The sequence below is a fragment of the Eubalaena glacialis genome, chromosome 9, assembly GCF_028564815.1.
Source record: "Eubalaena glacialis isolate mEubGla1 chromosome 9, mEubGla1.1.hap2.+ XY, whole genome shotgun sequence".
Taxonomy (NCBI): domain Eukaryota; kingdom Metazoa; phylum Chordata; class Mammalia; order Artiodactyla; family Balaenidae; genus Eubalaena; species Eubalaena glacialis.
The window spans coordinates 52,353,425-52,365,570 of record NC_083724.1 but is presented as its reverse complement, the minus strand read 5'-3'; the positions used below and the strand labels follow the sequence as shown (position 1 = coordinate 52,365,570).

At 38.6% G+C, this 12,146-nt stretch overlaps 1 protein-coding gene across 1 annotated transcript in view; it reads right to left on the bottom strand.

Moving 5' to 3' along the window:
* DOCK8 (dedicator of cytokinesis 8) overlaps positions 1-12,146 on the bottom strand; it is a 221,411-nt gene that overhangs the window by 138,153 nt on the left and 71,112 nt on the right. The gene's annotated exons all lie outside the window — the stretch shown is intronic.

The window sequence follows — 12,146 nt, the reverse complement described above, 5'->3', positions numbered from 1 at the left end:
ATTCTGAAAACATATATATATACACATATACATATATAACTGAATCACTTTGCTATGCACTTGAAGCTAACACACTATTGTAAGTCAACTATACTTCAATTTTAAAAAATGTGTTGCTATGGAAAGGGTTTAATATGATGTCTAGCACTGTCACTGGAGAAAGAAGTTAGACCATCACAAAAAAGGCAACAGATATACGTTGTCAAATAATAACTATAGAAACCAACATGTGTATTCCCCATTTTTATGACTCAAAGGCTTCCTGGAAAACATGCTGCAAACTCAACCACACAAATATGCACCTGTTTTGTTTGATTTCCCACACTATTAGGAAACCACTGAGCAAGCTGGTAAAGGGACGTGAAATGAGGTTAGGATTTATTAGGCAGATCAAATGGAAGACAGGTAAAGCAGGAAATGTAGGAGAGCTACTAGCAATGATCCAAATACAGTTTATAACTCTTTGGGAGGGGCGAGTGTTAGGTTATGCAAGTGGCACAGAGCAAGTATTCAATACTAAGTAAAAGAGGCCAGGAAAAAAATAAAAAGATAACTGCATGATTCCATTTATATGACATTCTGGAAAAGGAAAAGCTATAGAGACAGAAAAGAGATCAGTGGCTTGCCAGTGTCTGGGGGGTAGAGAAAGGGGTTGACCACAAAGAGGCCTGGGGGAATTTGGGGGGTGGGTGGGGCGTGGAACCGTTCTGTATCTTGAGTGTAATAGTGGTTACACAACTGTATGCATTTGTCAAAACTCACAGAACTTTAGTCTAAAAAGAATGAATTATAATTACCTCCAAATCAATGGACAGTTTCAGATTATGCTTGGCATTAATTAGGATAGTACGTACATTTAATAGTCATTCAACATAAGGGCTGATACTTCACTGTGGTTTATTATAGGATGGCGGTCTCACTGAAGCAGGAGTGAACGGATTTAAGTCCTGGCTCCACAGCTTACAAGCTGTGTGACTTAAGGCAAATTACTCTACTTCTTTGTGCCTCAATTTCCTTATCAGGATAATAAGAATTAGAATAATACCTAGGTCATCAGTTCTACTGCAAGCAATAAATAAATTCTCATATGTAAAATACTTAGAAGATTTCTCGGCTTATGGCGATAATTCAGTAAATACCTGCCACTACTTAATGATGTTTATTAAATAGTATTAGAGAATATGGCTCAATTATATGCCAATTGTCCCTGTCAGTGGACAAATAATCCAAATTAGACCAATGAATAATATATTGTAAGCAAAGGAAAAAAAAAAGGGTACAACTCAGTGTTGTTGAAGATTTCCTTTAATGCAATGGTCCAGGATAGATTTCACATCATAGGCACTAAAATGTATGTATTCATGGAATAAAGATAAGATTTGAAAAATCATAAGAATTATACTTTAGGGCTATTCTAGTTCCAATTCAACCTATGCAAAATATTCCTTTCAAGTGAAATAAGATTTTCTGAGGACTTCAGAAAAAGCACTTATCTTAGTATGTCAGAGGAATGAACCCAAAATTCTATCTCATATATTTTAATGCATCACAGGGGAAAAAACTACTTTCCTCTGGAGGACCGTGCTTAATGAAGCTGCTTTGCTTTCTATGGATGTCTTTTTTTTTTTTTTTTTTTTTTTATACAGCAGGTTCTTATTAGTTATCTATTTTATACATATTAGTGTATACATGTCAATCCCAATCTCCCAATTCTTCCCACCACCACCACCATCCCCCCCCCACCTCTGCTTTCCCCCCTTGGTCTATGGACATGTCTGTCATCCATAACCATACAGTCAAACACTGATTTAGTTAGCTCTTTTATTCCTCCATTATCTCCTTGCTGATATTACATTTCTCTATAATACCTAGGAATAGTCTTTTATGTCCTTGCTATCTGTGATAATGGCTTTGAATCCCACTTAGGGGGCAGAGGACTAGAGTAATGGCCACTTGTGTTCCCTCCTGCTCTCATAATTCTATAGGACATTTGCCACTCAGGTTCTATAATTGAGACTTTTAAATCAGACAAATAGTGCTGCTCATGCAGGATAGAGGAAAGTTTTAGATTTCAACTTAGTAGGGAAAGATTAAAACTACACAGAAGCACAAAGTACTGTTCTCCTTTTGGGAGAAATGTATTTTCCTACTTGAAACGTTTGCCTCTGTTACTTAGACTGGAAGATGCCTTGAATGAATTTCATTTTATCTTTTTCATGTCTGTAGCACAAAGTTTTGTGTCCTTGCTCTAAAAATCATAGTGCTTTTCTCTTCATGACTTTTGCAAATGGCCGTTAATCTAATGAATAGAACGGTGGTGCCATGGTTGCTTGTTTATCTCCTCTTATTTCCATATATTCTGACAATTTTGTATGTATTGCTGTTTACTGGCATCTTTTGGGTGATGGTAAATATTATAAGTATTATTTTCTCTGAATTTTCTTTAATGAACTAAAGAGAGAATAACTTAAGAATGTGTTTGGTGTCTTGGTGGAGAGTAAAACTCTGAAGTAATTAAACTTGTTTACATGCTATTTATTCTTGGTGTATTACCCATAGTGACAGTGAAACATTTCATGAGTGTTATGAGCAGCATCATAAAAGCCCTTAGACTTTGTCTTTCATCCTGGGTGATTAAGGTAATTCTGAAGGAAGGTCATGCTCAAGGAGAGCTGGGATATCAAGGAATGGGGTGCCATCTGTTTTATTACTCCATATTTTACTCCCAGTGAACTGGTAAACAATTAAAATTCAAACACATCAGTGCATATAATTCAGTTACTCCCAAAACACCATAAAAATGTCTCCCTGATCAATAATTGCTTATTATGACATGCATTTGTTGCTCTGGCTGTCAAGGTGCTTAGCTATTTGCTTTCTAAAAGTATGGAAAGCAAGCCAGGCTCATCAGCGAATGCAGTGACAAAGAGCAATCCAGCTGTGGAAATCACTGAGCCACTCTTGACTTGTTACACACAGACTCCCCATCCCCATAAATCCACTCCCACGAAAGCCCACTTCAAAGGCCAGCACTTGCACCAAGCCTTCCCTAACCTGGCCAGAAGTAACTGCTCCTTTCTCTGAATTTTCAAACCATGTTGTTTGTATTTCTCTTAGAAGTTTTTATAATATGCTATGTTACAGTCTAATTACTTGTCTAAATTTTTATCTCCCCTGCTAAATATGTGCTCTTTCTCACTAGACTATGACTTTGCTGAGGACAGGGACTCCTTTAGAGCTAGGATTCCTGTGTATTCCTCTTTGCATCTTCTTTGGTGCCTTATTCTCAGGAGATACTTTCTAAACATTTGTTGAATGGGAGAACGAATGAAACTCTAACAAGCAAATATCTATATCGTGTTCCTCTCACACAAGCGTTTCCAAATCTGTCAGACCCAACACTGTCTTTCTCTGTAACAAATGTTTTATAATGCCACCTTTATAACCCATCAACTTTCTCATTTTTAGAAGTCAATAAAATGTCCCAGCTGTTATATAAATGAGAAATAAAAGAAACATAATACCTAAAATAGCATGTATGTAAATATGCAAATGCTTGGACACAACTACACCAGAGAACATAATGAAATAGCTTTTTGCACCTGCAGGAAGAATCGTTGCAAATATAACACCTACAAAAGCAGACTGCAACAGATGTGTTGTATGGGTGACAAACACCACAAAGCAGCACTGCTGTCAGTAATGTGATTTTCCAAAATGGGGGAAAACTCTTGTAGAGCTCTAATCAGCACAAAGTTTAATTTCCCCTATATTTACATGATAGTTGTTTTCCTGAAAAATTCAGTGCAAAAATATTTGTAAGATGGCATAGAGGCTTGGCTCGGATATTTACAGACTGGTTTTTCACCACCCTGAATGTCCAGCAGGACATTTGATAGTTGTGTTGGATGTTGAATTTGGGATGATCCTTCATTGTATGTGATGCCCCATGCATTGCAGGGTGTGAAATGCAGTAGCCCACGCCAGTCATTGAGACAATTAAAAACAGAAACATTAATTACCCTCATTGAGAACCATTGCTACTAAGATACTAGAAAACTGGAATCCCCAAATCCAATCTAAACCATAGTTTTAGCAGCACATCTGGGAAAGGATATCCACCAAGACTTCCTGGAAGGGGTGAAATGCAACAAGTTTAACCAGGATAACAGCGTCATTCAGGTGTTTAATTGTTCGGGGGGAGAATTCTACTAGTGGAATCCTAAAGCGAGCACTTTTCAGAGTTCTACTTTTGGTTTTGGTAGAAACTAAATTTCTCTTATAGAAATTATTATATAGTTTAGCAGAAACAGGGATGTTAGATTTTAAATTCAACATATCCACAAAATAAGGGTATCTAGATCTATAATACATGCACTGGTATTGCATCTAATGGTATTATCATTGATGATAATATAGCTATCATTTCTTGGACTGGTAATTGTCTTAGTGATTGTCTATGTGATTGTCTTAGTTGTGATTCCCTAGAAGCTGAGCCTGAGGCAGGGACTCAGGTGCATGTGATTTTTGAGAGTGTGTTCTTGAGGAAAAGCCTGTAAGAGAGATAGGGAAGCAGAAGGCGTCAACTAAGGATGACAGCTCAGATAAATTCTTGGCCTGATACACAGGGTGCTCTGGAAGGATCACATTGCAAAGTTGTCCCACTGTCCCACTCTGAGACAAGAGGTGGGACTATGGTACCCCTTGCACCAGTGCTATTGTGCCAGTCAGGCATTGGTCACCACCACCAATCCAAAGTGGGAGGTTAAGGGGCTGGGAGGTAGAGTGAATTGCTCAAATGTCCCTGGGCACAATAGCTCCTACACTCACGGCAGCTGCAAGATAAATGCATGGGACGGTAAAGGGGACCCACTAACAGTCTTTATTACAATGCCAGGCACCTAACATATATTATTTTCCTTTTATTTTGAAACAATCTCAAATTTACAGAAAACTTGCAAATATAGTACAAAGATCTTTCCCCCCTCTCAAACTATTTGAGAGTAAGTTGCTGACCTAATTCTCCATTATCCCTGAATACTTTAGTGTGTAACTTCTACAAACAAGGACATTCTCCATCATAATTAGTATTCAACCATCACATTCAGGAAATTAACATTGATACATTATTACCATCTAACCCTCTGACCCCTTTCGGCTTTCACCAAATGTCCCCCAAATGCCCTTTTGAGCAAAAGGATCTAGTCCAAAGTCACGCATTGCATTTATATGTCACATTTCTTTAGTCTTATTCACTCTGGAACAGTTCCTCAGTGTTTCCTTGACTTTCATGACCTTAAGATTATAGGCCAGTTATTATTTAGAAAGTCCCTCCATTTGGGTTTGATTGTTGTAAATGCCCCATTCCTCATCAAGCTTTCAGTTTGATTTGTATCAATATGGATTCACAGTTTCCTATTTTATTCAACATATCTTAATCCATTTCTATTATTTATTTTGGTGCTCTAATCATCCTCAATTCGACCAGTGTGAATCCCTTCAGCTGGCTCTTACATCTTTTTACATGTCCCCAGCAGTCACTGATCACATCCTGCTTTCTGCCACAAGATATTCAGGCTGATCTTATACTTTCCTTTCCTCAACCCTGGAATCAGTCATTGCTCCAAGAAGCTCTGATTCTTTTTAGTGGAAAATGGTTCTTAGAAGCCAAGATGTAGGTGTTGGGTGTGCTCATAGCTATTAAGGTGTTGCTCCTCCTATGTCTTCTCAGTGAACAGAGTTAGGTATGGAGGGTGTGTGTGTGTGTGTGTGTGTGTATGTGTGTGTGTTTGAAAGCCAGGAGTTCATGTTGATCCTTGCAATCTCAATCTGACATCACAGTATCCATTCCAGTTTTCTTCCTTTCCATATTTTTAACTTCCTTCTCAGATAGTGAAAAATCTAACACCTACTGTCCTTAATATACTTACTTACTTGATTAATCCCCTTATATGTAACCCTTGCTAACAGCACCCCTCCATGCCCACACATGTTGCCCTCCTTATATTCTGACTCTGACACCCTGCACCAGGCTTGCCCCTCTGGCATGATGTCTTCTTCAGTCTGCACTGACACTTAGTGCCAGGCCACCCTCCCACAAGGACATCCTTGTCCCTTGCCTGGGCTCTGACACCTCGTGGTAGGCTTCTCCCCCATGTAACACCCCTTCATTCTACTCAGAATGTCTGCTCTGGTATCACATGCCAGGCTGCCCCAGGCTCAGATACCCTCCTCACACCATGTAGGTTCTGATTCTCCATGCCAGGCAGTCCTTCTAAATGTGTGTCCTCCTCACCGTGTTTGGCCTTCAACTCCTTATTCTGGTCCTCTTCAGCTACTCCCCACCCTGAGTCATGGATGGCTAGTTTGTTCTGATGGTTTTCACACCAAATTGTACAAGAAGGGAGAGGAAAGAAAGAGAAAAGGGTATAGGAAGGGGAAGAGGAAAAAGAAGAAAAGGAACATCTATTATTTTCCAGTCTTCACAATAAGCCTTCAAAATGAGCAACATTTCCCCCCATTTCACACTTGAGGAAACTCTGGTTCAGAGAGATTAAGTCACTTGCCCAGGGTCTCATAGCCATTACATAAGGAGCCAGCATCTGGACCCAAGTCCCAGACTCTACAGTCTAGACTCTGTCTACTCCATGACACTGCCTCTAAAGAGAACGCTCTCAAAATATGTTTGGTCTTTGGACTGTCCCCAAATGGGTAACAGTAGTGTTTGAAGAAAAGGAACACAGTTATCTGGAGAAGCAATAGGTTGTGTTTATTTCATGAGAAATACTCTTTCTACCATTTGGCTACTTGCCCATCTCTCTCTTGTCTGCAAATAGGCTCAACAGGAACATGGCTTTATTTGGCTCAGATGTCCGGGTAGGGTAATGAGGCTGGGACTCTGGTAGCTGATGGCGCTCAGCCAGCAGTCTCACTACCTACCCCGTGGTGGTTTCTGACTTCTGTGGCTGGCACTTCTGAAATGAGTCATATTTACATGTTTGCCAACCCTGGGCCTCTCCTCTCCAGCCAGCTTTACCCTTGCTGTCACAAGGTAGCTTTGCAACTTTCTGAGATTTCAAAATGGGGAAGTAGATGTAAAATCTAGAATGAGGAAGGGGAGCACAGTTTGCTCTGGTTTCAAATCCACAGCCATGGAATACATTTAGTCTTAATGCTTTCCATCCCCTAAATCCTGAGGGTGACACAGATACAGGGTTAGAGTATACAGGTTGTGAAATGAATTTTTAACAGTATTCTGTAACTCATTTTTTAAAAAAATGCCCATTTGTTAGTGTCTTTGGGCGGTCCAGGTAAATGACTTCAGAAAACATTCTAACAAAACGGAGGACAAAAAAGAAAGCATCCGCTTGCATAAAATAGCAAAAGAACAATAACCAAATAAGTTTCATTTCTCCCAGATTTAAGCTTCTTTTGAGGAGAAAATCTGATATAAAATTTTTCAGATATGGTGTATGAACTCTTTATCTTAAAATCTTAAAGCTGGGGGAAATGTCCTAGAATTCAGCTCATGTCTATACCATACCCGATGGAGAAAGAGGCGTAGAGAGAAGTGACTTGAGGAAAATGGAAGCAGGCACATGGCTGTAATTGGCTGGGGGGTGGGGATTCACTTGTAAGTAAACACTCTTGGAAATAAGTGCATTTTACGACACAATGAAGAAAGCTAAAGCTTTAGCTAAAGCTAAAGCTAAAGACCAGATATAGTTCTGGTCTCCAAGGCTACCACACATAAGGTCTTAAGCTAGGTTGTTTCCGGATTTTTATTCCTGTGGCCCACACAGGTTTCCTTATGAAGGAGTATGTGACACTGAACCTGTGACATCAATATCCTCTGGAGTGTACACATCCTAAGAAAGGCAAAGGGCAAGTGTGAATTTTGAGTTTTAATTCACTGTTTTATTTCCATCTTAGAACAAATTAACGTTAGTTAATTCCTTTGGGAACTTTTCCCCTTAAAATTGGATTTCTCAGGAAAAACACTCACCAATTCAGTGTGTTGTCATTTAGGGTAGTGTAATCTTAGGAAGCAATTTAATGTTTGCCTATATTTTCCATTACTTTGAGTTGGGTGGTTTTTTTGCCAGGACATTAGATCACATGAAGCTTTTCATTTGAATCCTTAGGGAAAGCCCCCTAAGGATTTTATACACTAGAAAAGCTTACCCATTTGGCATACACATACATGTTGCTTAATGAATATTGGTGAGAATAACTTTGAAGAAGCTAGCAAGTTTATGAATGCCCATGTGAGGCTCTCTCTCAAAGATCTCTGTTAGAAAGTAGAAAATAAATATTATAAGATAAAATGAAGTTTGGTTACACATGGATCTACTTTTTCTTTTTACCACTATGATTTGCACACTTAGAGCAACTGGAACCAAAATCATTTTCGTAAATATTTTAAATAGTTATTTCTTCTGAGGAATTGTTTGAAAAGGTCTCCCCAAACCCCCCTACACTGTTGGTGGAAATATAAATTGGTGCAGCCACTATGAAAAACAGTATGGAAGTTCCTTAAAAAACTAAAAATAGAACTACCATACAATCCAGCAATCCCATTCCTGGGCATATATCTGGACAAAATCATAATTCGAAAAGATACATGCACCCCCTATGTTCATTACAGCACTATTTACAATAGACAAGACATGGAAGTAACCTAAACTACTTCCATCTACAGATGAATGGATAAAGAAAATGTGGTATATATATGTATATATATATACATACACACACACACACACACACACACACACAATGGAGTATTATTCAGTCATAAAAAAGAATGGAGGGAATTTCCTGGTGGCGGAGTGGTTAAGAATCCGCCTGCCAATGCAAGGGACACTGGTTTGATCCCTTGCCCGGGAAGATCCCGCATGCCGCGGAGCGACTAAGCCCATGTACCACAACTACTGAGCCTGCGCTCTAGAGCCCGCAAGCCGCAACTACTGAGCTCGAACGCCACAACTACTGAAGCCCATGTGCTTAGAGCCTGTACTCCACAACAAGAGAAGCCACCACAATGAGAAGCCCGCGTACCTCAACAAAGAGTAGCCCCTGCTCAACGCAACTAGAGAAAGCCTGCACGCAGCAACAAAGACCCAACGCAGCCAAAAAAACAACAAAAAAAGAATGGAATAATGCCATTTGCAGCAACATGGATGGACCCAGAGGATTATCGCACTAAGTGAAGTCAGACAGAGAAAGACAAATATCCTATGACATCACCTACATGTGGAATCTAAAATGTGATACAAATGAACTTATTTACAAAAGAAACAGACTCACAGATATAGAAAACAAACTTATTGTTACCAAAGGGGAAGGGGGGGTAGGGATAAATTAGAAGTTTGGGATTAGCAGATACAAACTACTATATACAAAATAGATAAACAACGAGGTCCTAGTGTATAGCACAGCTAACTATACTCAATATCCTATAATAAACCATAATGGAAAAGAATATGAAAAAGAATACATATACATATTTTTTTCACAATAAAGGCTGTTTATTATCATTATTATTCCCTGGGGACACCCTCCCTGATGCCCCCGACCAAGTTAAACCATCTCATTAAAGACGTCTACAGCACTGCAGAGTGCTCCCCTTCCAACTCTTATCTAGTGCTTTCTGCCCTCCTAGATCCTGAGCTCTGTAAAGGGCACTGCCTCTGTCTTGTTCACAGCTGCATCCTCAGTGCCTAGGGCAGGCCAGGCCCACAGTTGATGCAAAACATATATCTGTTCCTCACTCCTTCCCTCAACAGGGCTGCCTTTGGCCAAGTACACAGAAGGGCACAGCCCTGACTTTAGCCACCTCAATGAATCTGGTGTCCTTCCGCACAGAACAAAAACCAACTTCAGAGACCTTAGGTTGTGAGAAAAGCTGCCAACATAACCTACCGACTGATGTACTGAGATTTGAGCTGTGAGCTGAGTCTCTCTGGCCTTTTAACCCTCGAAAGTCATTCCATTTGCTTCCAAACAGAGTCACTTTGCCGTACACCAGAAACTAAACAACATTGTAAATCAAGTACACTTCAGTTAAAAAAAAAAGTCCCCCAAAATACTTTTTTATTAATTGATATTTGTGAACAATATGATTCATATTTTAAATTTTGCTTATTTTGCTAGCATTTAGGAATCCCAAAACAGAAATTATTCTGAATATTTCTCTTGATATCTTTTCTAAATGTTTAGTCTTATTTCCTTATTCAGAGTATACCTTATTCATCCATGCTACTGCATGTATCAATGATTTGTTCCAATTTACTGCTGAGTAGTATTCCATTGCATGAATGTACCAGAGTTTGTTTATCCATTACCTCCATTGACTACGATTTGGGTTGTTTCTAGTTTTTGGAAATTACAGATAAAACTACTATAAATATTTGCATACACATTTTTAAATGAACACAGGTTTTCATTTTGCTTGGGTAAATACCTAGGAGTGGGACTTCAGGGTGTATGGTAAGTGTATATTTAACTGGGATTTTAGGATAGGTAAGGGAAGAAAACCCAGTGATAGAAAACAATATTATGAAAGTGGGTATAATAGCTTCTAGTTTAAAATTATAACTAGAATAAGATTGGAGGAATTTAAATTTTATTTTAATCAATAATATCCAGCCTTGGCAAGGATATGAGGAGAAAGGGCAGTTTCATGTCCAGCTGGTAATGGAGTAAATTAACACAACTTTTCTGGAGAAGAATTTGGCAGTACTTATTAGACTATATCATATGCACTGGTTCCATTTCTACCTTCAGAAATATTCACACATGTGTAGAGGCAAATGTGCATAGATGTTCATTGTGGTATCATTTATATTGTGGAAAATGGAGACAACTGCAGTAAGAAAGTCAATAATTTATGGTATTTTCCTTCACCCCTGGAATGCCAGGTAGCATTTTAAAAGAAAGGGATAGGTCTTTGATATGGAAAGATTTCAAAGACATTATTGAAAAAAAGTATATTATGTATGTATGTAAAATATTTATTTACGTGTGTATTTTTGCATACATAAATATTTATGTAAATATGAATATTCATGTACGTTTGTGAGGGCATGAAAAGAAGATCTGGGAGGCTACACAATGACCTCCATGCAGTTAAGAGTGGGTTGAAAAAAGAATAAAATATCTAGGAATAAACCTACCTAAGGAGACAAAAGACCTGTATGCAGAAAATTATAGGACACTGATGAAAGAAATTAAAGATGATACAAATAGATGGAGAGATATACCATGTTCTTGGATTGGAAGAATCAACACTGTGAAAATGACTCTGCTACCCAAAACAATCTACAGATTCAATGCAATCCCTATCAAACTACCAATGGCATTTTTCACAGAACTAGAACAAAAAATTTCACAATTTGTATGGAAACACAAAAGACCCCGAATAGCCAAAGCAATCTTGAGAACGAAAAATGGAGCTGGAGGAATCAGGCTCCCTGACTTCAGACTATATTACAAAGCTACAGTAATCAAGACAGTTTGGTACTGGCACAAAAACAGAAATATAGATCAATGGAACAGGATAGAAAGCCCAGAGATAAGCCCACGCACATATGGTCACCTTATCTTTGATAAAGGAGGCAAGCATATACAGTGGAGAAAAGACAGCCTCTTCAATAAGTGGTGCTGGGAAAATTGGACAGGTACATGTAAAAGTATGAAATTAGAACACTCCCTGACACCATACACAAAAATAAACTCAAAATGGATTAAAGACCTAAGTGTAAGGCCAGACACTATCAAATTCTTAGAGGAAAACATAGGCAGAACACTCTATGACATAAATCACAGCAAGATCCTTTTTGACCCAGCTCCTAGAGAAATGGAAATAAAAACACAAATAAACAAATGGGACCTAATGAAACTTAAAAGCTTTTGCACAGCAAAGGAAACCATAAACAAGACCAAAAGACAACCCTCAGAATGGGAGAAAATATTTGCAAATGAAGCAACTGACAAAGGATTAATCTCCAAGATTTACAAGCAGCTCATGCAGCTCAATAACAAAAAAACAAACAACCCAATCCAAAAATGGGCAGAAGACCTAAATAGACATTTCTCCAAAGAAGATATACAGATTGCCAATAGACACATGAAAGAATGCTCAA